The 27,660-nt window shown below is 38.6% G+C and overlaps 1 pseudogene; it reads left to right on the forward strand.

The window, feature by feature from the left end:
- Nucleotides 1-27,660, forward strand: LOC113037932 (ephrin type-A receptor 7-like; annotated as a pseudogene).

Here is a 27,660-nt window from a genome sequence, read left to right on the forward strand (position 1 = left end):
TTTATTCACCCAGAGCTGGTTGCCGGAGCGTCGTCAATGGGAAGGGAACGGCGCGTTGGAAAAAAGCGCACACTGTTTATCCAACTTTCAACTGCACCATGGTTTGCACCTCAGTCTCGTGTTTGTGGACTATATTTTGCCTTCATTTATGTTTTTATGTGAACACTGGAATAGCACAGAACACAAGAGAGGGTAAGTGCTAAAGTTTCCTTCATTGCATCCTGACAGCGCGAGCGCGAGAGCGAGCAAATCAGTAGTTAGAGCAGATCGACAGTCTGACAGACAAAAAGACAGCCTTTTTTATTAGCACACATAAAACAACGTTTTTATTATCAATCATAAAACAACGATATACGCCAGAACGTGTTTCATATCATGACTATGCATGCACAGACTTTCGCTAATCAGACACGAAGACGGTTTACAACTGCACATCGCGACTAAACATCACAGACAATAATATCTGTATTTCATCATTATCACGTTCTCATTTTATCTGAAAACACTACGCGCTTTCCATTTACTGCAAAGAGACAAGACTAACACCAAACTTGAAAAAAGATCAGCTTGATGTGCCGTTGTTAACCAACCGGGCAGGAGGTATACAGTCAATTCTGCAACTTGACTGCAACATGTATCACGCTTATTATTTTAAAATACTCCTGGGATCAGCTTCAGATAGTAGTGTAAAGGAATTGTCCATGATATGAACCACATGCAATAATTAAGCTATAGAAGTGCTTCTGTGTTACCAAGTTATCGAGTAGCTTACAGATTTAGCATAAAGAGCAGTGTGTGTCTACCACACATGTCTGCACTGCAAATATGTATATCACACATCAACATCGACTATATTAGCTACATAAAGCCTAAGCCACCTTTCTGAAATATGAAATTAAACAATCATTAAATTCTGTATAGATAGATCAAGTTGATCCTATGGCTGTTTTCTGTAGTTCATTTAGAGGTTTACTGATTACTGAACATACTCAATGACATACAAAATATCAGATTGATGTTATTTATTTATTAAATTAAGGTTCTGATCTCAGCGAATGCCCCTTTCAAAAAATAGTTTTTTATTCACAATATTTAATATTATTATTTATTTTATTATTAACCAGCTCCCTTTAGTCATATGACCAGACAAAACAAACAAACAAACAGGCAGACAGACAGACATAAAAGACAGACAGACAGACAACCAAACAAATAACACTTTAACGAAATGCATTTAAATAGCAAAAACAGTGATCAATTTCGCACGCGATGAAGTCGTTCTCAACCTGCACTGCGCGCGCGTATCCGCGCAATATTCTCACGGTTCAAACGAAGGAACTTGACCGATTTCTCGATCTACACCAAAAGCGAAAGCGTGCCCGTCGGTTTTATTGACGAATGAACAGGTGTCGCACAGGTTTCAGAGGTGCGAGGTGCTTATTGTCATAAATCTCCACCGCTGTCTGCTGAAAATGGGTCAAACTCACGCGCTCTTCCACATTCGGTCTGTATTTGCGCTCGCTCGCGATGTAAAATGCTTCTGGAATATGCGCGAGATGTGTGCCAAACATTAATCACAATTAAATATGCATTATTGTAAGTGTGCGCTTTATGTGTCGTCGGCAGTGATCCTGCTGGATTCAAAGGCGCAGCAGACAGAGCTGGAATGGATATCGTCTCCTCCAAGCGGGGTAAGCTGGAAACTTAACTTCTACTTTACAGCAAACATTTATGATTTTCACCTCTTCTGTAATGTGCTTACTGCTCGTAGTATTTTGAGTGCAACCTAAAATTATGTGGTGGCATAATGTGTTGTTCTTTTTTTGTTTTCAGTGTCTTTGCACCACATCACAATGTTACTAAAACGCTAAACGATGGATAATTTGGTTTTACTTTATGCGAAGGTGGTTTTGCTTCTTTTAAAAGTTGTTTGTCGATCCTAAGCTGGTTTTTATAATAGTTTAAGGAAGGCGTAAAATGCAGACTCATTTGTTTTAAAGTCATTCAACTAAGGCCAACAGAGTGATTTCTGCTGAACTCAACATTAACTTGTTACCTTCCCAATTATAATGTTTAGTTGTTTTTAACAATTAATTAGAACACAAAATCATTCGGAAAAGTCGTAACTAAAAAAAAGTAACAACAGTTAAAAGTTTGGATTGGAGATTTATATTGTTAGTCATGTGAGTTGAGCGCATTTAATATTATTTTACTTTAAAAATGTTTTCATCTTTGTAAAAACATATTTGGTTTTATACATTTAACTTGTCAGAATTTCTGTTAGTTCTGCTCACATTTATGAGTTTTAAACTGGCAGTCATTTAGGTCAAAGTATTGTGTGTTTGTATAAATTAAAAACTTTTTTAATGAGTTAAAAAATAATAATAACAGAAACCCAACTAACATGTGTCCAGCATAAATGGAATTTAAGCCCACGTAAAAGTTGTTCAAAAGAAGCCCAGACAATTACTTTTGCCGGTTTAACCTAAAGCAGACGGGTTGAGTCATATAAAATAATGGTTTTTACTGAATTAAAAACAGTTAATTTTGATGTCCTCACATATTAGCACACTTTTTTTCAGATGAACATTTTTATAATGGAGTTTATATATGGAAACATTCTGACTGGTAGTGTACATTGTTACTATTGGGCAGGTGGTAATTTTTTTAAACGTGCTTATAAGTGTTTGTATTGATTTACAGATACCAAAAATTATCAGAAGTGTGCATATAATTGCAGATCGATACAAATAAATATTTTAGATTAATACGCTCAACAAAACAAACATTTCAAATTCTTAACTTATGTAAAAGATGTAAAAAATGAAGCACCTGGGTGCAGATGAATTAATGTACTTTAAATCTTCTTATAGCAAGGAGTTGTGCATTTGTTCACACGGAGGCCAGTTTTAACATGCTTTAAGATTCTCCCTTGCGGTTAGTTCTCAGCATTTTAGTACAGCACAAGATATAATGATGATTAACTGTGTTTTACTTTTTCTCAGTGGGAAGAGATCAGCGGCTTGGATGAAAACTATACACCCATTCGCACATACCAGGTCTGCCAGGTCATGGAGCCAAATCAGAACAATTGGCTACGGACTAACTGGATTGAAAAGGGCGATGCCCAAAGGATTTTTGTGGAGCTGAAGTTTACCTTGAGGGATTGTAACAGCCTTCCTGGGGTGGTTGGCTCTTGCAAGGAGACGTTCAACTTGTACTACCAGGAAACCGACGTGGAGGTAGGCAGGAATATAAGGGAGAGTCAGTATGTGAAAATTGACACTATAGCCGCGGACGAGAGTTTCACCCAGGGGGACCTGGGGGAAAGAAAAATGAAGCTGAATACGGAGGTGCGTATAATCGGGCCCCTCTCCCGCCGAGGCTTCTACCTGGCCTTTCAGGATGTAGGTGCCTGCATCGCTTTGGTCTCCGTCAAAGTGTATTACAAGAAGTGTTGGTCCATTATTGAGAACCTGGCCACGTTCCCAGATACGGTGACAGGGTCTGAGTTCTCGTCGCTGGTGGAAGTGGAGGGCACATGCGTCAGTGACGCTGAGGAGGAGGCTGACAACTCTCCCAAAATGCACTGCAGCGCTGAAGGAGAGTGGCTGGTACCCATTGGGAAATGTATATGCAAAGCTGGATTTCACCAGAAGGGAGATGCGTGTGAACGTGAGTACTTTATTTTCATTTGCACACATCTGCTGGCATGTATTAGAGCGCTGCTGATTAACCTTACGCGAGACAGAAGAAAGGACAGTGAAGCAATTAATAAGTTATTATTACGGGTAAGACTCACTTATGTGTCCATTTACCTAGACAATCCTTGTTCCAATTGTTTGACTGAGTGCCCAAGCATCGAATTATCCCAAGGCGAGGTAATTCATCCGAATTAGAGCAAAGCAATGCAATAACAAAACAAACCATGCTGAAAAATACAAAGCAGACGACAAACAATTAATAAAAGAAAAGCAGTGTAAAAAACATGCTTATTGGGCGGAGATAATAATGATGGATTAAATGTGGGTGCAAAAAATCCTTGGCATGATAATTGGAGGATCCCTGTTAGTCATTTGATTCGTGGACTCTTAATTTATAGCCTTATGCAGGTTGACACTGGAATTAAATGATAACTAGAAGTCCAGCTCGCTCTCTTTCTTCTCCTCTCCTATTCTTTTTACATTTGGCACTGAGCCAAACCAATCACTCAAAAATGACACTGCGTCCAGAGGAGGTTCAGCCCGTCACCCGGTCCCTCTCCGGACCTTTCAAGTGACCCCGACAGAAAGAAAACAAACAACGGAGGCCCAGGTTTATTTAGAAAGTGTCCGAACCGGAAACGCAATAACAGTCACCTCTGATATACTCTGCAATTATAACTAAAACACTCCCGGTGCCATCGCTGTCACTAATGGTTCTAAGCGTTGTTTTTTTGGTAGTCACATGACACATGATTAGGGAGAGGACCTCTTGGTTTTGTGTGGATGAAGTGGCCGTCCACCCTTTTTTCTCCCAATCTGGGTCACCTCCACATCTATAGATGATCAAGTGTGCAGACCAGTAATGATTTAACAGATATCTCCGGAAGGTTTGGATAGCTTTTATGCGGTGCACATACACGTCTGCATCATTAAGTTATCATGTAAAGGGTGCTTCAGTACACTATTATGTTATCAAAAGCTAAAATGGGCAAGGCTGCTTCACGCTGAGAGGTTGTTGCGAAGCTGAAAGCCATTTCAAAAGGCAGAAAGGGAGCAAAGGAGAAAGTTGATGGTGCTTCTATGTAATATGGGCTATTTGGCACACATTAAGCATAATAAAATTATGCGTTTTATGTATTTTTTACAATTCCACCCTTTTTTTAACCTTTTAAACATTCCAAAAATTTTACTCACTCACAAAAAAAAGAAAAGAAAAAAAAGTGAAATTTACATGCAATGCTGAACTCTCAGAAAGTCTCGAATGCTTTTGCAGAGAATTAATCGCTGTTCACAAAGCCATCTTACATTCCTCAGAAACAATGTTGCGTGTTTCTCTCCGAACCGGCAACAAACAAACCCTGTCACCCAGTTAGATTCCTGCTCCCTTCCATTGTCACTTTATGAGTTGTGTGTCGCTCCTGGCATGAGTGGCTGTGATATTACCGCTGTAGTTAATCTAAATAAAATGAGCATGAGACTGCCGCATCAGCACTTCCTCTTAGCGATCCTCCCGATATTAAATTGCCTGTTCAGAGTTTCCCCCCCGAGCACCAACCAGAGTGAAAAATACTGGTGTGTTTTCCCCTTCTGCCTGAAAAACAGTAATGCATTGCACGGTATCTGGGGCTGAATGCCTGTGAGTGACAGGGGTCTTTTTAATATGGAGGACTGATCTTTCCAAGAGTATACAGCTCATGTTGCAGCACTTGCTGTCTTTTTCTTTATCTTTTCTTTCTCTTCCTCCCCTCAGGGGCTCGGGCAAGGCACTGTGACCCTGATGCCTTCAAAAGCTCCTGTTTTTACACCACCTTTCCGTGTTCAGTTATAAAATCCGCACTATTTATACACGGATACGCACACAAACAGACGCTCATGCATACTGGATAAAGTCTAAAATGTCTTGCATTAAAAATTGAGTGGGGTAACCTAAGGAGGACCATGAAAATGTGTGTTTTGACCGTCTCATTCATCAGATGCCTGATGGGGGATTGTGTGTCTTTCATTTCTTCCTCCCTTTTCTCTCTTCCTCTTCCTTTAAGCGGGCATTTGGAGGACACACTCTTGCATCCGTTGGCACAGTATTTTAATTGTTTTCCTTTGTAAACACAAGCTTAGTGGATGCGTTTGAATGTTGTGACGAGTCTTGAGCCGTTAGTGCCATGTGTTTTTGGACACCACTAACTTTTAAAATTTCAATCTCTCTTTAGTGAAGTCAACTCTCAAAGGGATAGCTTAACCAACATTAACATTAACATTTTGTCATAAATTATTTTCTTTACTCTGTAGAACACAAAATAAGATATTTTGAAAAATATACTATGAATGTTAGCTGGGTCCAATAAACCCCACTGACTTCAAAATTTCGGTCATCATTTACTCACCCTCATTTTGGACGAACTTTCCCATAACTTTTTCTTTCTACGTCCATTGCTCTCATCAACTTTTTCAAGGCACTCCTGGCTTCACTCCTTCCTGCTTTTCCAGAGATACAAGACAGTTACAAGAATCAGTGTTATGAGTATTGGGAAAAAAAAAGAAGCAATTTGAAGTGTTCATCCGCATGCCAGTGTTTATTTGCACAGAGCTCAAGCAAAAATAGCATCTATTCATTTGCGAAGCTCTGTTCAACAGTGGCTACTCAGAGAAAATGGAGACACTAAGTCCTTTGGAAGCAGAAAAAAGACTCCTTGTAGACAGACATTGATCTCTTTGTTTTCATTTAAGCTTTTGTGAACAATAGTTGGAATGTATGTTGGTCAGTCACATCATGTCACATTAATAACCGTATCTTGTCTAAAGAAATGCCTAATATTAACCGATAGTTGACCCGCTCTTCCAGTTTGTGTTATTTACAAGGCAAGCCTCTATTTATTATTCCACAAGCTAGCATTGACTAACATGCTAACAGGAGGAGGTACTGGCAACGGCAGGCGCTGACACCATCCATCTCCCAGATGTCAAATAGTTGGACAGAAGTTAGTCAAAGCCTGATGGATTGCCAGAACACAGAAGGAGGGCACTAGCTGTGGAGACAAGCTGCAGAAGTAGCCGGGGTAGAGGGACGCAAGAGCAAGGCCCAGGCTCAGTGAAGGCCGTGCTTTGCATTTCAAATGATGCCACCAGGAGTTGGAGGCGGGCAGATTGTACAAAGCCCTGACACACAAGTGATTGATATGGTGTGAAAGTTAAGTCTACAAACGGTCATCCGTTAGAGAACTGTAAGTGAGCTTAATTATTCAAATGGAGGCAAGGTCCTCGGGGAAGCCTGTTGGGTCTGAAGCTGTCAGGGTTAGAATCATCCGCTGATGGATAATGGCCTTCTCGCCCGGCCAGGGTCTTGGAGAAGAGTGGCATGCTCCCGGAGCACTGTTGGTTTTTCCCCCTTGGTTTTGTCAGATGGAAAGGTGGCTGTCAATGTGTTGTGTCGTCAGTCAGGCTTGTCAGTTGGCGGCAGTCCAGTTATTGATGTGTTGTAGTGGCTTCATGTTCACAATCACATTTCCTGTTGTTTCATTGGATCAAAAAAGTTCTCAGGTAAAGTGATGAACGGTTAACAATCGTTCATAATAAAAGCACTTGATTCTCACTAGAGTCTTCTAAAAACAATTATGAGGCTCCTGAATATGGAAACAAATATTTTCAAAAGCACCAAAAAATGTAATAAAATAAAATAAATAAAATAAATAATTTTCTCTCTGAGGTGGCATTCCCACCACTTAAAAGCTATTGGGTTCACTGACTGAACTGTGAGTCATTCTTTGATTTGATCTGATTAATAATAGTTTAATGTCTAATTAATAGTTAATAAATATACTGTACTTATTAAACACAAAAAGTTTTTTTGTAAACTGTTATATGATTGGTTTATTGGTTATTGTCTTTCATAGAGAATACAAGGTTGAATTGAATCAAGTGAGTTGAATACACAGCCTTTTGCAACTGTTCAAATAAAACTAACTGATAGTCTAACTATTGTAAAGCATAAATTTGTAGCGTTCAATTTGCGTCCCTTTGGATCTAGACCACAGCAGAAAATTGCGATTAAATATGAGCATGGACGACAGCACTTCTGAACAACCATCTATTTCAAGCAATTCTGTAATTTGTCAACAAAGCTATTTGGCTCCTAAATGATCCACAAGGCCACCTTGGCATTTTCTGGAGTCCAGGTTGTGATATTAGCACAGTAAAAAGGACATTTTCATACTAGAACAAACCTCCTAAGACTTCTTTCCTTCCTTCTCTCTGTCTCTCTCTCTGTAAAGGAGAAAAGTGTGCAGTTATGTAATAAGTTATTGATTTTGCTCTTAGGGAGAGATTGAGCTGCTGAGTCTCCTGCTCTGCCGCTCTCCCAGAGGAGAGTCACTTTGACAACAGACCCTCCCTGATGCTCACTGAGTGTTAAGGCCTTCAACCTGGTCACATATCACTTTCACCCGGTCGCCTCGGGCTAAAGCTGCTCTGAACACACACACACACACAAATACGCACACGGCTGCTTTGTTGCTTTTAACACAGTGTCCGCTTGTCCAATTGCATCCATTAGTACGGATGAGCAGAGGGCAATTCGAAAAGAGAACTGTGTGTGCCAGCGTTTAGGCAGCTAAAGGGGGTAGGCTGTCCATAGTGTGTGTATGCATGCATAAAAGAGCGTTTGGTTGGGTGTGTTGAGCTAAAAAGACTAAGCCTATCAAAATCTGTGTGCGTGTAAGGGTTGATGGAGATGTCGGGACCTGTTAGTGCTGCTGGAGTTGCGAGCAGGGCGGTTGCTGGTAGGGAGTCTTTGTTCAGAGGGGAAAGAAGCCATTGAGCTGGCTCCTCAGGCAAGCCAAGGGTCAACTGCTCGGCTCATCCATCTTCCAGACTGGCAGTGACCTGTCAGCTCGGCTGCTCACGTTACTAAGCAGAGCAGGCAGGTCTGCATTGTGCAAGCTATTCCGTTTGCAACCATGTGTAAATGAAGTTAATATTCACTGACCCCATGCCCAGCCCGTGAGCGACCCCAGTGACACCACAGAAGTCACAATGTTACCAGCGAAATGACAAAGATTCCTGGCTATTCACATCGGCAGTTTATTTCACATTGCTTCAGCGTTTTTGTTCTTGCTGTCAAAATATGTGCATTTGATGTAATGCCGCATTTCCCTGCTGAGTCCCAAAAAATAAAAAACAAAATAGAATTATTCTCTGCTGAGTCACTTTCAGCTTTATTGTGTTGAGCTGAAGTTTTGCATTAAACATGACAGGAATTACGTGTTCAGCGCTGTTGGATTGAGGAAGCTCATGTTTTGCACTTTCCCATGCAAAAGCAAAGCTAAGTTTGTGTACAGTATCTTAAAAAAGGAAACGGCTGGTTAATTTGTTATCTGATGTTTTGTGATTATATACATAAGACTAAAATTACAGGATCTTAAGGAAAAGGATGTTAAGGATGTTGAGTCGAATTAAATAGGCAAAACTTTGTATGCAATATTTAGAAGAAATGTTTTATAATACATATTATTACAGTATGTTAATAGATAAATAAGAAAAACTATGTAAAACCATTCACACTATTTAAATATATATATAATGAAATGCTTATTTTTATTTGTACTTATATAATCATTTATTTCAGGATATAATTTCAGATTAATTAACAAAAACATTAATGGAAAAGGATTAAACTGATGAGAATGTAAAATATAAACATGTTTGCATACATTTTCAGATCTTTATTTTTTAGCTTAAGTGTCACAGAATCGAACACACAGGGTTGTGGGATATCAAAGGCAGTGAAGTATACATCTATCCGGCTTTCAAAATCAGCCAGATGAAGGCATCTCAGCAGACAGGAACTGAAGCTAATTCGGATGTGCCTTGATGCCTTCCTATCTTGGAATGCGTCCTCCGAAGGCTGCATTTTTCAGTTTTCGGATGCAGCCACAGTGTACTTTTACGATCAAATCCTCCGAGATCAATGTTTAAACAAATAGCATGCTTATTGAAGCTTTCCAAATTCACATTCAAAATCGTTCCACACTCGCGGTGCTCTGCTGGGGCTGGGATGCTGTTTGTTAATGAGAAGCAGACTATATTCTCTCCTGCTCATAAAATGATATTAAGGAGAAGAAATGTCACACACACAGAGCACTGTCTCCTTGCCAAGTTATTACTGAATGTAACTCAAAGTGAACACATTGTGCCAAAGAAGAATCAATAAAATTATAAAGTAATGCTGTTCTTCTACTTTTGTGGGGACAGCTATGAGCGGCACAGTAATCAAGACTACATGAAACGATCATTTGTCTGAAGAGATGATTATTGGAAGATAGAAATGTGTGCTGCATGTTAGTTTTTCATGGATCACCAGCGGTGATGCTGGTACTTGATTGAGTGCTCTATCATTTAGTCTCTATAGGGATAGAGCGTGGGTGGCTTTGGGTGTGCGTGGATGTGCATATGTTCAAATGGGTGTGCATCGGTGCAGGTTAAGACAGGTCATGGCTGTGTTTGGCTTTATAATGAGGGACCTCTGCTGGTTTGCCATTGTGCATTCACTTAGTCACCTCTGTCAAATCTGCAAAGTCATCCAGACTGTGTGTCTCGGAGTGTATGAGGGAAAACTTGCTGATGGTGGAAGTTTGATTTAGGTCTGATTAGCTATGGTCGTAGTGCTCTTAAGAAGATCTTTTGCTTTTTATCTTTCAAGACAAGACCAAACTTTGGGGTTGTTTACCACCGTGTCAGCTGTGCTTCACTTCGGCACTTCATGAACAAACAACAAAAAAAAAACCAGTTAAATTAAAAAAACGATTAAGCAAAACAGGTTTAAGGGAGAGGAGCTAACTCAAGACATCAGTTTGACTACGAAGATAACAATATTTGCGTCCACACCAGCAAACAGTATCGTCTGTTTATTCTAAGCGTACGTGCATATGCCTCTTTAAATTCTCGAGTTCGTTATAGCAAGATGGATTCTGATTGATCAATAAAATTGTTCTGAACATGATTACAATGATATCGTTTCTCTCTTCCTTTATCAGTAAAGCTGTAGTTTAGACTTTGCTATTCTTTAATATTGAGAAAGATTTTTAGAACCATATCTTTATCATTATCTTTATAGTTATTGTCCTTGGTGGGACGGGGCTTTATGCTATAAACTGATATGTTTACATTAGTGGTCGACCGATACGTGGTTTTTAATAGCCGATATCTTGGAAAGCAGGGAGGCCGATAGCAAATATAAAGCAGATTATAACTTTTTTAAATATTATTATTAATATTTGAGAAATGTGAAATAATTTGACAATGGATTAAAAAATAAATACTTATACTTTAGATGACAGTAGTTTTCACAAAAAAATAAAAATAAAAAATATATATATAAATACTGGGAAGTTTGTGTGCATTGGGAATCATATTTTTCAAATAAAGCCAGGGTAACCATCAATTTACATACAGCACACAGTGAAAATGACATGAATATTACAATGGGCAAATGCATAAAGTGCAGCATAATTTGAAATCACGAGTTTAAAGTTTAAAGTTTAAAGCATTCAATTCACATGGACTGACCATAATGCAGATAACACGTGATCATACTGGATATCACAACTGGATTCGACTGAGTTTGCAAGGTTTGTGCAATTAAATGTTCATTAGTCATTCAAAGATTTGTTTAAATTAGATAAATGCATATTTGCTTAATGCTGATGTCAAACGTATTCTAATGTTTGCCTTTCTATTACCAGTAGGCCTTATAAAATATAAAAGCAATCGTTATAATACTTTCCCTATACATTCATTCCTTTGTTTATCTGATTATTAGACAGACTTCTATCCGTATTAGACAGAACTGTTAACAACGACGATGAACAAGAGAGAGAGTGTGAGCACTGTGTGCACTCAGGTGCACCATCAAAATAAAAGTCTGGCCTCGAACACATTTGCCAAGCAGAACAATTTATCGGCTGATGCCGATATTTTAAAAATGCCAGATATCGGCCGATATATCAGCCTTGGCAATATATCGGTTTACCACTAGTTTACATGCACTAATTTTTGTCTAACTAAAAAATGCAATCCGATTTCAGATTCTTTGTAAACTGATTTATATTTTCACAATTGTATAGCTGAAGTCTTATAAACATAGCTAATGAATTGTGGCATAGTTTGTTTAATGTTAAAATTTCTTTGTTTTCCATTTGCTTATCAGTGCAGTAAATCAGGCCGAATGACATAGAAGGTGACATGCGGTTGCCTCAGGATATGCTTCCATTTTCTATTTTGCAATCAGCCACGAACAAGCAACCAGCATTTACACTTGGAAGGAAGCATTTCACCTGAGGCATTTTAAATTCTGGTGAAAGCCCAAAATCTTTTTTTCCCCTAAAAGGCCATTTTGTTCTAAAAGCGCTTCTTTTCACTGTAAATGTGACATTTAATGTTTCCTTCTTTTCTGCTATCACAGAACATACCATGCGCCAGGAAAGCCATCTGGGCAGATGCTATTGGGATGAGTTGAGCTGTTGTATTTAACTGAAATGGATCTGTCCTTTTTTTGGTCTGTTTAACAGCAATACCATTTTACAGATCCCTTCTTTCAGTATTTTGCCACAATTTTATGTCCATCCAGGCCGTATTTCGAGCGTAATCACATTTATTTGCAGTCTGCCTCACATGAGAAATGAGGAACAAGTTGAAAGATCTTTTCTTGGCAGCAACAATGTCCACCTCCAGCCAACACAAATGTGACTGTCAAAGCATAATGCATTCAGCAGTAATTGCAGAGATATAACGTTCCTGCCCTATTCGGTTTAAACTATACATGTAAAAGAGAAGCATTGTGTTGTGCACAAAGATGCCATTGCGTGTGTTGTAAAATGTATTTAGCTTAGCGGCATGCAAATTATTTTAACAGCTGCTTTTCCTGAAGGTTTGTGCCAAAGCTTTTTCCTCATTGTTTGTTTTTACCCTTTCACAATTAACTTTTTTTAAAATAAGTATTTCATTCACATACCTAACCCAAAGCCACCCACCAATTTTTGTATTATTATGTATTTTTTTAATATTTATAAAATGAGTGTTTAAGGCACCGATGTGGTTTTGGCACAATTCATGATGTTAACATTTTAACTATATCCAGGAGGACTCTGACAGGCTTTGATCTGTTCTTTCTTCACAAGTCTTTCTTGTTCCTTTCTGAGGGCTTCAGAGGGCATCCCGGTGTGTCCTTCAGCACAGTGTAAGAGAATGCTAATCTTCTCTTTGTTTCTGACGGAAAGCTACTTATCTCTCCTCCACACAGGTAGCTGCCATGAATGAGATTCTTGTCTGCATGTAAAGGAGCACACCCCTAATCCAACCTGTTCGCTCCCAGTAATGCGTGGGGCACTGGGCGAGTAGCGCCGAATAAGATCCATCTTTTAACATTTTAATCTGACATTTTCACAACCCTCGAATCCAACTTTTCGGCTTTTTTCTGTAACTGTTACGGCTCCCTGCCTAAGTCTAGCAGTTGTAGGAGAAATGCAAAAGCTACAGGGCCAAAACCGGACCCCATCCTGATGTGTTGCTTTATTGCTGCCTTTTGATTCTTCCCCTTTCCTTTGTACCCTCAGCCTATTTCCTGGAGTTGGGTAGATTTCTCTTAGGGGGAAAGATTAAAATGCTTGCCACACAAGGGCTGACAACATGGAAACAGGCTTTCTGTGAACTTGAAAGGTTTTAGTTTCTCTCAGAGTGATTTCATCAGGGGTGGAAATAATAGTATATATTGAAAACTATTTATTTTCATAGCCAGAAAGTGCAATAATAATGCTAATCTAGTTTATTTAAGTTTTTTTTTTTTTTTTTTTACAGCATTTTACAGAGAAATGTTTCACAATAATTAATGTCAGATAATTTCTATAACTCGCACAGATGCCCAGATGTCATCAGATAAGCTGTAGTTCTAAACATTTCCAAGTATTGTGATTACATACTAGCATGCTGTTTAATATATACTGCGGGAATGTTTTTTGTGTGCTGTGCACAGTATGAGCAAGTTCTATATGAAATATGCAGATGACCTACTACATTTGCCAAAATGTGCAGTTTAGAACAGAGCACGCTGCATGAGATACTGCATCCCACAATGCAATGAGCTTGACTTGACCTTCCGTTACCAGTGTGATGGAATTTAATTAGTTGTTTTTAAAACTCACTATTTGATTTGAATGTCAAATGTTTAGACTTTTACCTATTTATTTCCAAGATGTTAGGAGGACGTCACTTATATACGATAATATATCGTTTACTAGGTCATGTGACAATAAGGTTGCATACTTAAAACATTTATAGTTAAACAATGTTCTAAAAACTATTTTACTTACTATTAAAAAGTCCTCTAAAAAAGCTTCCCTTCTGAAAAATGAAAGTATTTATTATGGAAATAATACTTTCTATCTAAATGCACAAATAAACTGCACATTAATTGATTTTAAAGCATGACAAAACATTATTAAAATATAATTATTTAAAGTTTACTTTAAAGTATAACTCGAACACATGAAAAAACAACAAAGTGCACTTTTTAAACATGTAAGTGTGTGTTAAGAATCAAAGTCCTGAAAGTGTAGTCTCTTAAAAGATATACTTGTATTACTTTTACACCAAAACATATACTGCAAGTGCATATTAAATACAATAATTTTTCAGTTCAAAGTGTGTACTATGGCGTATTCTGTTAATAGCAAAGTACTGTTCCATTCTGAACATAGCCTGAGATCAGAAAATAATATACTAAGGTCTACAAAGGGCATTCCAGAGGTTTATAGGAAATGTCATTGAAAGAAAGCCAACAAGAGAAAACAACTGACAGCACAAGACCAAGAGAAAAACCAGCACTTGCTTTAGGAAAGCCTGTGATTAGGACATTTCCTCACCCTCCCTAGAGGGTGGACTGTTAGAGAATTTCGTAGTCAATACGCTAATTTTAGACAAGTCAGCAGTCTTTGCCGTTCAGCTGGACATTGTCTTAAATTTCACCTCTGGGTTGCTTTTACATCTCTCGACTAAGTCTTTAAAAATGAGGTGGCATTTACTGCTGCAATGGCCACAAATAGTGATAGCTGATTTTGAGGAAATCAGTATCAGAAGTCCTGTTACAAATGTCTAGACGTGTTTTTTTGTGTGACTGACTTGTGCGGAATACATGTTAGAGATTGAGATATTATAGAGACAAAGTCTTCCTTGCATTATCAGTGCCATGTAAGAACTGTTTTCCCTTTAGCTGAACCAGAGGGCTTGACCAATGAAAGGTAAATCAGCGTCGCTGGCACTGACAGCCTGCTAAAGACTCTGGGAGGAATGTCAGGCTGTTTTAATCTCTTTCTCTGTTGTTCTGTTTAACCTCAACCTGTGTTTCTAAGGGGCCGACTAATTTCTTTGTGCAGTAAATGAGGTTGCTGTTGCCTGCTCTGCGTGCCCATGTCAACAAGCACATCCCATTAGCTCGCCTTCATGCTAGTGGCAGCTCGAATAAAGCCTGTGCTCACCAAGTCCTTCAGCAAACTTTTTAAACCCGTCTAAGCTAGTGTTTTCCCTTTCCGTTTCACAATTTAGCAGCCAAGCGGTTATGTTGGCAGAACATGTTTTCAAAGCAGAGCTGAAATGGGCAGTTAAGTAGAGGATATCGTCTCAATGTCAGTATCATAGATTGGTTAGCATGCTCCCAAGAGCCGCTGGCACATGGGATCATGTAGCGCTAATTCAGTCATGATTACATGCTAGCAGACATTGTGCAGCATGGCAGAAGGAGGCATAATTGGGCAAGCCTCATCTTTTTCTCCCACAGAAATAAAGCTGTCAGGAAGGGGAAAACAAAGCTATCATTTATCTCTGCGGTGGCGGGTTAGTGAATTAGCACAATGGTAGCATGTTTTTTTTTTTTTACTAGTTCAACACCAGTATTTGTGCATCTGTGTTGGGAGGGCAGGAATTTGGGCCCCAGAAATGGCCGTGTTTGTGCATGTCACTCATAGTAAAACCAGAGAGGTGGAGTGGAGACAGGTTCTCAGGCGGGCCCCCGTGTCAGCGCTACATTTGATTTGAGGCCTAATTTGCTGGTTGGTTGCTTGTGTAAACAACTCAGGGATACTTGGGCTTCTCAGACGCCACGATAAACAAATTCTGATCACACGGATGTAAAAATAAACCGTCCCCACTTCAGAGATGTAAAAAACCAGTCGAGCCGGCAGTCGAGAGTCCTCCTGTTTTGGTGATTTGCGATGGCGCTAATCTTAGTGTGTTCACGAGAGAGCTGTTGAGTGCCCACAGCCAGGTCTTGAGCTCTCAGGCTCAGGCGGGATCTTTTCCCCATACAGATCGGCTCAGAGCTGAAAACTTAAACTAACAGACACACCAGCTTACCAGGAAAATGGTTTCTGTCTTTCCTGTCCTGTTTCTTTTTTTTCATCATCTTTTCATTCCTTCCCTTTCCCTTTCCATTTCCTGTTCCTTTCTTTTAACTTTCCTGATTCTTTTTTTGAATCATTTTTCCTTTCATTTTTTTCCCTTTCCCCTTTTCTCTTCCTGTTTCCATTCCTTGCCTTTTCCCTGCTGTTCCTTCTCATTTCCCCCTTCCTCATCTCACCTTCCCTGTCCGTTTTCTTTTCTGTTTTGTTCTTTACTTACTTTTTTGTTCCTTCTTTTATTTATCTTCCTTTCCTTGTCTTTTCCCCTTACTTTTCTCGCTGCTTCGCTTGCGTTTCATGTTCGTGTACCTGTCTTTTTCCTTTTTCCATTTTCCCATTTCCCTTTTCCCTTTCCCCTTCCTGTCACTTCATTTTAATTTTCTTGTTCTTATTACTCTTCTTGTACTCATGTCTGTCTTCCGTATCTTTCCATTTTCCTTTTTTCTTTATATTGTTCCTTTATATTTTCTTGTTTCACTTTCTTGTTCCATGATTTTTCTTAGTTGTCGTCTTCTTTTCCTGTTTCTTTCTTACCTTTTCTTTCCTTTGGTACTACACATATGTTGTTGAATATTTTTTTTTTTTTTTTTAGGGGTGTTGGTCTCATAATTTAATTTACACAATGAAAAATGATTCAGTACAATTAAATGAACACTAAATGGAAAAATACCTCAATACCATTAAACCGTAGCTATTTCACGGTACACTTTGCCAGCACCACCTCCTTACAACAAGAACTAGACTTGCTGCTTTCAATTACAAGTCCTCACTGGTTGAGAAAGATCCCAGATAAAATCACATCCCTTTCCTCCACTTCTCAGCCTCAGAAGGCTCTTGTTCTTTACGTTGCACAGCCACACCATGCCATGCTTCTGAGCTAAATACACATTGACAGGGCTTTCATGTAGCTGAAATGGGGATACCGTATCCCTCAGCCACCCCCCATCTCAACAAGGTGGTGTTTTAAAACGAGGAAATCGGCCGATCTCCTGTGTGATCTCCATTTTAGTCTTGTCACGGAAAGCTGCAGGATTTTTCCTCCTCTTTTTGAAAGCCTTGAAACAATAATGCAACTACGGAGATCTAAAAACTAGGCTTGGAATTGATAATCAGTAGAGTTGTTTCCTTGGTAATAATCATTAAAATGCATAGCTGCTAACAAAGTAATATTTACCCAGGGGATGCGGGCGTGGTTGGGGTTTAAGAAAAATCATGTGGGCCCGATTCCCTCTTTAGGCTGAAGGGGGTTTTAAGCAAACAGCTGCTAAGTGTGGATTAGTGGCTCTCAGCAGTGCCGACCAAAAGGCCAAACCGAAAATAGCTTATTTCTCTTTGCTTACTGATGTGAACTAGAAAATACCTCAGCCTGTGGAATCACCCCAGACTTGTTCTCTCTGCATTTTTATCCCTTTTCAGAAGGTTCATTAACACCACTGTTTCTAGTGATGAATTCTTAAGTCATGAACAACTGAATAGAAGAGGGAAAACCATTTTATTTGGTATTTAATGTTGTCTAATTATAATGCAAATAGTAATAATATATGATTATGGTGCTTCATTGAAAATTCAGCCCATATGGGCATATGAAATAAAGAGTGGGAGTAAATGACTCGTTGTCATTGGAACGTGTGAGGGTGATTCTTGTGCATAGCCTGAAGCGATCTGGCCCTAATTTCTGCTTTGTCTCTGATCCCTGGCTGCCTGTGGGATGTCCTTTTTTCCCCTCATAAAAGGTGAAATACTGAAATAATCCATTTAAGGTTCCTATTTTCCACAGTACCCTTGCCTCTAGGACATTTCTGACTGCTAGAGGTGGTGTAAAGGCAAGCATGTTAGTGCTTTTGGAGTGATTAGGAATATAAGGCCCCTGGTTGATGCAACATATTTGACTCAGTGTGTGTTGTAATGACCCAGCAGAAAATGTTAGTGCTCAGAGTTTGATCTTTTCATGTTTCTTAATGATTATTATCATTATTATAAAAATTTTTATGTATCAACCTATCTTAAAAGATCTTTAATTTATTTTTATTTCAGTATAGTTTCAGTAATTTTAGTACTTTTTATTTGTAAAGGCAACATTTAAAACTTTTTTTAAATTTAATTTAATTTAATTTAATTTAACATTTGCTCCTGGGAGAACTGAATAAGAATAATTTGAGTTCATGTTAAGATCTCAGATTTTTGATTGTAAATGAAAACCCTAGATGAGGTACATTGACCATGATCTGAGAATCTGAGAAGAAACAATTAAAATATTAAAGACACATTTCATTCTTTCTTATAAGAGTGCTTAAGGCACAGTCTGATCCAAACACTAGATGATACTGTATGTGAACACATGCTAATTCTCTCTCTTTCTCTCCATCACCATCCAGCCTGTGGTCGTGGATTCTACAAGTCTTCATCTCAGGATCTTCAGTGTTCCCGTTGTCCGGCACACAGTTATAATGACAGAGAGGGCTCATGGAGATGTGACTGCGAAGACGGCTACTACAGAGCCCTCTCTGACCCCGCATCTGTCGCCTGCACTAGTGAGTGAGCCGTTTGTCTATCTTTGGTCTTCTTCCTCTCCTTCCCTTCTATATATTTATGTGCACAAATTGACATATCTCATTCCTAGTTCCAAGAAATTGCCTGTTTCCTGTCAGATGAGATTTTAACTACCAGAACAGGCACCTCTGTATTTTAAGGGGCACTGTGGCAGTCCTGGCTCACTTGGTGCCCAAGGCAAAATAAGGAGAGAGAGGAAAAAAAAATAAGAACAACCAAAATAAAAAAGTTTTAAATACTTTGTAGTTCTTACTTAATTTAAGTATGATACATGATAGTCAAGTCTTACAGTATTTGTTTAGCATGATTTTTATTTCATTTTATATATAATCATAAAATCAACTTAACACAAAAATCTGAGTGGGCAGGTGTTTGGATTCAGTTTGAATGGGCATAACGATTCCAGTAATTACAGTCGGAACAAACAGAAGACAGTCTCAGCAGCTCTTTCCTCTCCTTCCCTCCCTCTAATAACCACCTGTCCTCTTCTTTCCTCTCCTTGGCCATCTCTCTTTTTGAATAACACGTCTATTCTACAGCCATTGATGACTTATTTACACAGGCCAGACAAGGGTGAAAAGAGGCGGGGTGGAAGTTCAGGGTTAGTCGGTCTACTTGGAAATTGCATTAAACGCATTAAAGCAAGGATTAGGGCTGACATTGAAATTCTATCTATCTGTCTGTCTGTCTGTCTGTCTGTCTGTCTGTCGGTCTGTCGGTCTGTCGGTCTGTCTGTCTGTCTGTCTGTCGGTATGTCTGTCTGTCTGTCTGTCTGTCTGTCGGTCTGTCTGTCTGTCTGTCGGTCGGTCGGTCTGTCTGTCTGTCTGTCTGTCTGTCTGTCTGTCTGTCTGTCTGTCGGTCTGTCTGTCGGTCGGTCGGTCTGTCTGTCTGTCTGTCTGTCTGTCTGTCTGTCGGTCGGTCTGTCTGTCTGTCTGTCTATGTGTCTGTCTGTCTGTCTGTCGGTCTGTCTGTCTGTCTGTCTGTCTGTCTGTCGGTATGTCTGTCTGTCGGTCGGTTGGTCGGTCGGTCTGTCTGTCTGTCTGTCTGTCTGTCTGTCTGTCTGTCTGTCTGTCTGTCGGTCTGTCTGTCTGTCGGTCGGTCTGTCTGTCTGTCTGTCTGTCTGTTTGTCTATCTATCGTTGCAGCCATGGTCCCTTTTGTTTTTTAATTATTGCACAAAGGCATATAAAGATGATTTTGAATGAGAGATGAGAGAAACATATTAGACCCTAGCTGTGCTGTTGTGGATCAGGGCAGATGTGCAGCCTATTCTATGATGACACACGTCATGCATTAATCATTCAACTACGCTTTACCTCTACAGTATTTTTCCAGTATGTATCCATCCTCATTTCTTCTTTCTTAAAATACCTCCCCCACATTTGTCTCACTGCTGCTTTCCAAAAGAGATGATCACACTAAAACACGCTAGTCTAATTGTTGCCCATTGCCCCCCAATCAGAGAACAGAGAAAACACAGACCTTGAATTCACCACACAATTACTCTCGTCTCCACTGCCTTCCTCTTTCTCTCTCCCTCCAAGTACACTTCAGATTTGTTACTCCCCTGACCACAGTCTGGCTGTTGTTACTCTGTCTGGGCATGAAAACATTGACGTTATTGAAAAATGCACACAGAACACAGGGATTAAGAGTCATGTTGTTTCTCGCAATACCTTTTTTAGAGGTAAAAGGGGGTGAAAAGAAATGAACTATATATGTGTAGCACACTGAAGTCAGGAACTGTTGCAATTTTAAGTTAGGTAGGACATTTTCAGATGTGAGTCACCTAATGGGGGTTGTATATATATAAATTTTAATATAGTATAAAATTACAAAATAAAAATATATACTTTTTTATATATATATATTTTTTTTCCCCAAAAGAACACAATTGTTTTTTGAACACTATGTCAGAATGATTGTGTAACACTGAAGACTGGAGTAATGGCTGCTGAAAATTCAGCATTCACATCACAGGAATAAATTAAATGTAAAATATATTCAAATAGATTTTTTTGTAATAATATTTCTTATTTTCTTAGTATTTTTGATCAAACAAATGTAGCAACATTAAAAAATCTTACCAAACTTTTGGACAGTAGTGTAGAATGATGTAGGCCACACCATGCATTGTTAAATCACAAAGATATAACGTTAAAGAAGAAATCCAGATGCACAAAGAATTAAGTGAGGATTCTAAATCACAAGTGAGTCATAAAGGATTTGGCAAGAGTTTGGGATAATAAGGATGTGACAGGAGGGAAAAAATGCAAATCAAGGGAGTAAAACAAAAAACTTTTAACAAACATAAATCGCATCTCTTTTGAAGTGTTGTGCATACGAAATACTCTCCTCACCAGACTTGTCTTAATTATCTCGGGATTAAGTTATTGTGACCATCTAAATTGTCTGGGATGAAGATTTCTTTTTTGGGGATTTAAAGCCGCATGGAACTGAATGGTAATTGGGGGTGAATTTACATTCGCTGAATAAACACCCTGATGGACAGCTTTTTAAATGAGCGAGGTGTAAACCTACCGAATCTTAAGCTCTGTCAATACGCACTCAGCTCCTCAGAACACGGATTAAGAACGGCCTTAATGAAATTCAGATTTCCAGAGTGAAAGGAATTAAAATTCACTTGAAGAAGGGTCTGTCATTGTTGAAAGGAAGAAAAAGGAAGAAAAAGTTTTTCACAAATATTCACTTATTTGAGATTTTTTTTCTACAGTACAAAATAATCCCAATGGCTTGGCATAAATTCACCCGCTTTACCACAACCTGTGAGGCGTCGAGATAAATAGGCGATACTTAGGTGAGCCTGTTGCATTTGAGAGAAGTTTTTATTTTTTTATTTTTAGATAGAATGAAAGAAGGGAGTTCTTGACAGCTCTCAGAGATGACATCCATCACTCGACAGCTGCGCATGGTGTCGGCACTAGCGAAGGTCTGGAAGGGGCGGTAGGAGGGTGGGACTACGTGACAGAGAGAAAATGAGGCATTAAACAAGTGAGAGAGAAAGTAAGAGAAAGTGAGAGCGCATAACCTACATACTCTCTTTTCAGCTCTCTTCAAGCCCTGGAATCGTCACCTCCATTCGTTGACGTGTCCCTGAGGGCGAGACTTTCCTTTTTCCCACAGTTGCTAAGGGACAGGAGTACAGTAATAAAACCAGCCTCTCTCGACCATCTCTCTCCGGCTCCATCCCTCAATCTAGCCATGGTGCTTGGTAGACGTAAGGCCAAAGTTCAGGTACAATGTTTGTAGATTAAGGATTAGTGGCTGGACTGTTTAAACACGGTTCAGAAGTAGCGGCCCTCTGGGACCCTCATTAGTGTGGTGAGTCTTAAAGGGATAGACACTCAAGAAATGAAATATCTCATTTACTCGTCCTTACGGTATTCCAAACTCGTTTGACTTTCTTTCTTCTGTCGCAAAACAAATCACTATAAATGCAACCCGGCTGCTGAAAATTACATTTTATCATTGCAAGGAATTAATAGGAAAATACATTTCACAATATATTCAAACAAAACAATTATTTTAAATTCTAATGATATTTCTCAATATTGCTGTTTTTACTCAAATAAATAAGAGACTTCATTAAACACATTACAATATTTTTTGAATGGAAGATTATATACTTTGTTTTTCGCTTTCGTGTAACAAGCAGACCAAACTTTAAGTCATTTTTCACTCCAATATTGACTGCAATATATATATATATATATATATATATATATATATATATATATATATATATATATATATATATATATATATATATAGTGAACTAAAATATCATTGCCTTTCATTATATTGAAAATAGGATATTTGTTTTAGATATGTTCCTCAGGAAAAATAAAAATAAATAAATAAAATGAGGTGAGGATTAGTAAATGACAAGATTTTTGAGTGAATTATGCTTTACTAGGAGGAGTAGCACTAAGACAGCCAAAAGCTGTTCAATGTGCAGATAACAACTGGATTCCTGAGTTAAGCTCCAGTGCTGCTAGGCCTGAGACTTCAGGCTTCACACACACGCACCCACACACACACAAGATCAGCAGGTTGACCTAATTAACATTCTCTCACAGGAAAACAGCAAGGGTGAGAATCGTGACCACATATTCCCAAATGTAAAGATTATTTTATTATCTTTTTTTTTTTTTTTTTTTTTGCATTCATTATTTCACTTTTTGGATTGGAAGGATATTTAGCGTCTTTCTAAAAAATCACTGCTAGAAATGTGTCACTTAATCTCATCTGTCAGACTTTTGACTAAAGGCTTAAAGTGTGGTCCACATTGCAGCTCATTCTGACCAAAAACAGCCTACTTGGACCTGCATATAAAGCAATCAATCACATGTTAAGTTTATACATGCCATTTAAGGGCAGGTTTATCCAAAATAGATTATACCGCAACAATAGACCACTGTGAGAAAAAAAAAAAATAACTCTGATGGAACAGCCCTTTCCATGAACGACTGCACAGAAAACACATGAAAAAATAGAAGAGAAGTTAGGAGTTTTATGTGTAATCTTCATCAGACACTCCATGAACAGACTGTGGGCGGTTTGCGGCTATACAATAATCTATAAAGTGTGGGTTAAACTTATTTTAAAAAAAGGTTCAAGGGGAAAGCAAAAAGAACGAGTGTGAAAGAGTGCACACAGGCTTTAAGCAAGCTTCATACCCATTAAAAGAATAGTTTGGTTTGTGGTGTAGAAAATCAAGCTGTCTGTGGCAGATATTTGTCCCAGTTTCCCCCAGACTTTTACCAGCGTCCCTGCAGAATCAGTCTCAAAGCAGACTGCAGAGGAGATGACAGATTACATATATAGAAACACATATGCACTCGTGTGTGAAAGAGCAAATGAGAACTGTAAACTCGGAGGGCATTTTGTTGTTAACCAGCAGACGATGACGCTCTCAACAGTGAATGAAAAAAAAAAAAAAAAACGACTGCAGGACTCTCCAGACGCCAGATGTACACTCGACAGGAAAGTCTTGTTTTAGCCATTTTCATTCTATACTCATTGTTTTCATCCCGTACTTAAAAAAAAAGAAAACAAGGAAAATAAGAAAATATTTTCATAAATTCCAAATGTTCAATTGTGATTCCATATATACAAAGAGATAAATACTATTTTAATTATACTAATAAAAAAGTACATTATTTGTTTGCCATATGCAAATTAAAAAATCATGTCGTTCCAAAGCTGTAAGACCTTTGTTCATCTATGGAACGCAAAATGAAGATTATTTCCATGTGACATCAGTGGTTCAATCTTGCATTGTGGTATTGTTGTGAACGTGCTTCAATTGACACTGAAGAGAAGAAATTGTTGAATAAAGTTGTCATTTTTGTTTTCTTTGTGCACAAAAGTATTCATGCAGTTTCATAAATTTAGGGTTGAACTATTGATGTCCTATGGACTATTTTAACAACGTCTTTTCTACTTTTCTGGACCTTGAATGTGACAGTTACATCGCTGTCTATGCAGTTTCAGAAAAGCCATGAGATTTTTTTTATCAAAAATATCTTAATTTGTGTTTTGAAGATGAAGATTTAAGTCTTAAAGGTCTGGAACAACATTAAGGTGAGTAATTAATGACAGAATTACATTTTTTGGGTGACCTATCCCTTTAAATATTTGCTTTGATCATTTGTGGGTGAACTATTGATTAGATATGTCTAAAACCTTAATTTGTTCTATATATAGATCAGGCATGGTGCCTTGTAAGCCATCTGAAACCAGTGTAGCTTAATAAAAACATTAAGTGATTGACGGACTGGGCAGTTTCGTACAAAGCATCAAATCATGAAATTTAAAACAACATCATGGATTGTTATTAGATTACAGTGCTTTTATTTAATATTTTGCGAGAATTAAATCAATAGGACTTTTCCAGTAGTGATTCATCTCAGTGCTACCTTGTCGCTTGAATAGATATGCTCAATCACAGCTTGACTTGAGTCCCTTCCTGTCTCAGCTGTCCATTTAAAGATAAACAATCCCTTGATCTTTGCAACTCAAGAGCGGATTGAGGAGGCCCTGCCTAATGGAGCCATTAGTGTTATTATTCTTATTCTTATAGGTAACCATAGAAATAGAATGTTAAGTCTCAGGAGGATGCGTGTATGTGTGTGTGTGTGTGTGTGTGTTGCATCTCTCCCCAAGGGAAATGGAGTAGGAGGGACATCATTAGCATCAGTAGTTGAAGTTCTGCTTGGAGCGTGAGAGATAGATATAGAGAAGAGAGAGATGGACCACATCTCTTCACCTGCCACAGGTGGCCCTTTCATCTCCTCTGTTCACTCGTTCCCCTCCTACTTTGATGAATATGGATGGATGTGTGTGCCATTAGCTTTAATGAGGAGCAAACTTTTAAGTGTCATATTAACCATTCGCACAATTCTAATGCTTGCTCTTTCCCCTCATTCATATGCATTGAGTGTTTTGTTAGTAAATGTCCCCAGTTTTGCAGAAGGTGGAACTGGCGACGTGACTTTGCGTTTTGAACCTCAACATCACTTAGGTAAAAAACGTTATTTTAGAATACCCAAAATACACTACACACTGAAGACAGTATATGCAAAATATACCGGTTCCATATCATTTATCACTTCATATTAGATATACAGGTCCAGCGCAGGGTCAGTGCAAACCGTCTTTTGACGTTAAAATAGTACTGTCAGGACGAATAAGCGCTGAAAAGGTGTGGACACAGTTATTTTTGCGCCTTGTAGGAGTTTCCTTTTCAGACGCAAAAGTTATGGGAGAAGAGTATTAAAATTAATCACACAATGCGATTTACTAAATATTTGCTCCATTATTTAACGTCCCAAAAGAGTATGTCTTAAACTATTTTGCACTTTAAATGGCTGCAATTATTGTTGCTAGGAGAAGGCACCGCAGAGAACAGAGAGCGCATGGTAGAAGGGAGAGGAGTTTTTCCACATGTATTTATTTGGAAAGAACACATTATTCGAACATACTACACATATTTGCCAAGCCATGTTATTTTTAATTTGCTTCAGGAAATAAAAGACTATTTGGAACCCTCAACTAGGAGTCATGCAATTACAGGTCTATTAAAACATATTCCTCTATTTCTTTTTAAAGTACTGTGGGTTTTTTATTTCTTTATTCTTTATTTGCGACTTCGCTAATTACGCTTGGTATATTGCGTTGGTCGATAGATGTTGCATCTGTGTTCTTTAATTTACGAAGTTGTTAATAAATCAATAGCAGCCTAAATAACCAGGCTTAAAAAAGCTAATCTGAAAATACCATTTTCATACTGTTCATTATATTTTGAAGTTATTTTTATTTATTAATTGTATATATTAATATATTATTAATTTGGATTTTAACAATGTCCATTTATCGATTATCCTCCAAAACATTTAAATATTATAACAAAAGCAGAGATTTTAGTTTTAATGTTTCGTTTTTATGCAAACAAAACAGTATAGGTGTAATGTTCCCCAAATCTTGCAAATAGCATTTGAAATCTAATTATGATATTATTATTATTATTATTATTATTATTATTATTATTATTTATTTTTTGTGAACATCCGTTGTTATAATTAATCTGTAAACTACAAAAAGACAAAAAACTATAAAAACCATTTGCAGATTTGAATTCCTATGAGAGACGTTATCTGAATATCAGATATTGGTGGATATCTTCACCTTTTGCTAACATTTCTTTTTTTTTAAGCGCTCACCAGTTGCTCTGTTGTCAATCTCACAATCCCGCTTGTGAGCTCAGCTCCACTAGAGAACAGATTGAAAACGCCTATTCAGCTCCACACCAGTGGACAGGTACAGGTCACTATTTCACTTTGAGGTACAAAAATCGAACCTCTCCAAAAAGGGAAAATCATGATGCGAGACCATCACAAAGACACGTTCTAATAAAAGAGATATTGAACAGACAGCAGTGCCATTATAAAAACATTAGGGTGATAAAAGCAAGGGCTTGGTGGTTGGATAAAAGTAGCAAAGTATAAATCATTGCTTTATGAGACGCGCCAGATTTCTTGGCACTGGCGGGGATTAGGGGATGATGGGTTGTTTTCCACTGTGGTCATCCGTCTGTGAGCTGGTTAATGTAGGCTGAGCGGAATCATGCACTGTTGCTAATGTCAGGGCGACAACTCGCTCATGATCTGACTCTTAAATTCTGGAAGTGACTCAGACTTCCTGTCACCCTGGAAGTCAGAAAAAAGTATTTTGCCAATTGTATCACCTCTTTTCTTTCCACAGGAAACACATAACTCCCTGGCTCAGTAATGAAATGCTACCAAGTTGATGAGTACCAAGGCGGTCTTATCTCAAGGTTTTTTACCTTGAAACAGTATCTCGTTGTTCACGGTTTCATTCTTTTGCTACAACCCTGGTCTACATCGACCTTGGCAGCGCTCAAGTTCAACTCCCCATTATTCTTCAGCATAACATCTCTATGTATCTAGGTTACAGTATAACTGCATGTCAGGATTTGCCAAGGGCCAATATTTCTGATATTGCCATGGTGTTTTTATCTTGAGAAAAGACATGTTTATCTCAGCCTCCCCCTCTTTCTTACTACAGGGCCACCATCAGCTCCTCAGAACATGCTTTACAACATCAACCACACCACCGTCAGCCTAGAGTGGACCCCTCCAGCTGACACCGGTGGCCGTAATGACGTGACATACCGGATTATATGCCGCCGCTGCACCTGGGAGCCGGAAGAGTGCTTTCCTTGCGGGAGCAATGTTGGCTACTCGCCACAGCAGAGTGGATTAACGGACACCTACGTCACCATCACCGACCTGTTAGCGCACGCCAACTACACCTTTGAGGTCGAGGCCGTGAAACGGCGTGTCCGACCTCAGCCGTACCCAGCGACTGTTTGCGGCCGTCAGCATCGCAACCAGCCAAGCAGGTAAGAGGTTTAGACTTCGGTGA

Source organism: Carassius auratus, chromosome 20, assembly GCF_003368295.1.
Source record: "Carassius auratus strain Wakin chromosome 20, ASM336829v1, whole genome shotgun sequence".
Taxonomy (NCBI): Eukaryota; Metazoa; Chordata; class Actinopteri; order Cypriniformes; family Cyprinidae; genus Carassius; species Carassius auratus.